We start from the raw sequence: 2,653 nt of genomic DNA, 5'->3' as shown, positions 1-2,653 counted from the left end.
GGTGCATCAAACCACATGACAGGTCATGCAAAATGGATGGAGGATGCAAGGAAAATGGAAAAACCAGGATTTGTGGAGACTGGTGATGATACTGCACATCCTATTGTGCAGATTGGAAAAATTCCCTTGTCTATGCAGGATGGGAAAAAGAAATACCTGTCCGATGTATTTCATGTCCCGAATATCACCAAGAATCTGGTTTCTGTTGGTCAAATGGTTGAACAGGGCTTGCAGGTCAGATTTAATCCTCATGGATGCTTTGTTGAGGATATGAAAAATAAAGGTCGCTTGATAGCAAAAGGAAAGAAGAAGGGCAGAATGTTTACATTGGATGCAGACATGTCTGAATTGAGTGCAGCAATGTTTGCACATGGGACCGGTGTAGTTGCAGATATTGATATCTGGCATAAACGCATTGGTCATGTTAATGTACAGCGACTTAAATCAATGCAGGCCCAAAATATTGTTGCAGGTTTGCCGAAATTCAAGGTTGCAGAAATGCATAAGGTATGTGAAGCCTGTCAGTTTGGAAAACAGGCAAGGAAACCATTTCCTAGACATGTTCAAGAGAGTGAGAAGCCATTGGAATTAATCCACTCTGATGTGTGGACAACTAAAGCTGCATCTCTTGGAGGCTGTCATTATTTTGTTAGTTTTATTGATGACTACAGCAGAAAAGTTTGGGTGTATTTTATGAAAAAGAAAAGTGAAGTTTTTGGGCATTTCAAAACTCTTAAAGCTATGGTTGAAAAAGAAACAGGCCTGCAAGTAAAATGCCTAAGGTCAGATGGAGGGGGAGAGTATCTCTCAAATGAGTTTGCAAGGTTCCTGCAGGAGCATGGCATAAAGCAGCAATATTCATGCAGTCATACCCCACAGCAAAATGGAATTGCAGAAAGAAAAAACAGGCATATTGGAGAGGTATCTCGTGCCATGCCTAATGAAAAAGACCTGCTAGATTTTTATTGGGCTGAAGCAGTTGCTACAGTAGTCTACATAATGAACAGGACTCCCACTGCAGCAATACATGGAATGACTCCAGAGGAGAGGTATACTGGTAGGAAACCAAATATTTCTCATTTGAAAATTTTTGGTTGCATTGCCTATGTACATGTGCCAGATGAGTTGAGATCCAAGTTGGATCCAAAAGCTGAGAAGTGCATCTTTATTGGTTACTCTCTGCAGCAAAAAGGGTATAGATGCTATAACCCTTCTACTCGTAAGTTTACAATGAGCAGAGATGTTGTTTTTGATGAGATGAGTAGCTGGTATAAACCAGTAAATGTGATTGATGATGTAGATGCACAAAATGGTAATGCTGCACAGAATTTACAGCAGCAGTCACAAAATATTAGTGGACCTGGAGCGTCCTCTAGCAGTGGTTCACATTCTTTGCCGTGGACAGGCAGATTGAGATCAGGAGAATCTTCTCAAAGCAATGCAGATAGTGGTATGCAGGTATCACGAAAAGGAAAAGAGAAGGTTGATCAGTCCATGTTTGATGTGAATGCAGGTCACTCTTATGTGGATGGTGAATCCAGTGGCTCAGAACAGAGCATTGATGATGAGTTGGGCATTCCTTCTATTGTTACACCTGGAGTAAGGAAGACCAGGGATGTTTTGAGAGCACCTGGGAGTGAACCCACTTTGCGCAGGTCTACCAGAGTTAGGTATCCTGTGGATAGGCTGAAATATGATGGATTTACAGCCATTCACTATGCATATATGGTCAAGGTGATACAAGAACCAGAACCCACTTCTTTTGAGCAAGCCATGGGAAAAGAAAAATGGGAGAAAGCCATGGATGAAGAAATGGATGCCTTGGAAGCAAATGCTACATGGGAATTGGTACCTTTGCCTAAAGGTAAGAATGCAATTGGCTGTAAGTGGGTTTATAAGGTGAAGCACAATGCAGATGGTTCTGTGAACAGATACAAGGCAAGATTAGTGGTCAAGGGGTATGCACAAACATATGGCATTGACTATGAAGAAACATTTAGTCCGGTTGCAAGGATGGCAACCGTAAGAGCAGTCATTGCTATGGCTGCATCAAAGGGATGGTCTTTATATCAGATGGATGTAAAGAATGCCTTCTTGCATGGTGATTTGCAATAAGAGGTCTATATGGAGCAGCCACCAGGTTATGTGCATGCTGTTCATCCTGAGTTTGTTTGCAGGTTGAAGAAAGCCTTGTATGGCTTGAAGCAAGCACCTAGAGCATGGTCTGACAAGATAGGACAGTATCTTGTCACTATTGGCTTTCAGATTTCCAAGGCAGATTTCTCACTTTATGTGAGAAAAACAGAGAAAGGTATTATGCTACTTGTCATTTATGTTGATGATTTGATTATGACAGGTGATAGTGATGAAGATATCCTTCATGTGAAAATGCTATTGAAGCAGAAGTTTGAGATGAAGGATTTGGGAGAGCTGCGTTATTTCTTGGGCATTGAGGTGATTAGATCACCCAGTGGGATAGAGCTCTTGCAGAGGCAGTATGGATTGGACATGCTGTCCAAATATGGGATGAGAGGCTGTAAGCCTATTTCAGTTCCTTTGGAGCAGAATGTGAAGCTGAGCACAGATGCAGGTGAGCTTCTAGAAGACCCTACTATGTACAGACGCATAGTAGGAAGTTTGATTTATATGACTA

The sequence above is a fragment of the Lygodium microphyllum genome, chromosome 14, assembly GCF_053477565.2.
Source record: "Lygodium microphyllum isolate KBCC chromosome 14, Lygodium_microphyllum_v1.1.10, whole genome shotgun sequence".
In the NCBI taxonomy this organism is placed as follows: domain Eukaryota; kingdom Viridiplantae; phylum Streptophyta; class Polypodiopsida; order Schizaeales; family Lygodiaceae; genus Lygodium; species Lygodium microphyllum.
The sequence above is the reverse complement of the archived record's forward strand: the minus strand, read 5'-3'. Positions refer to the sequence as shown.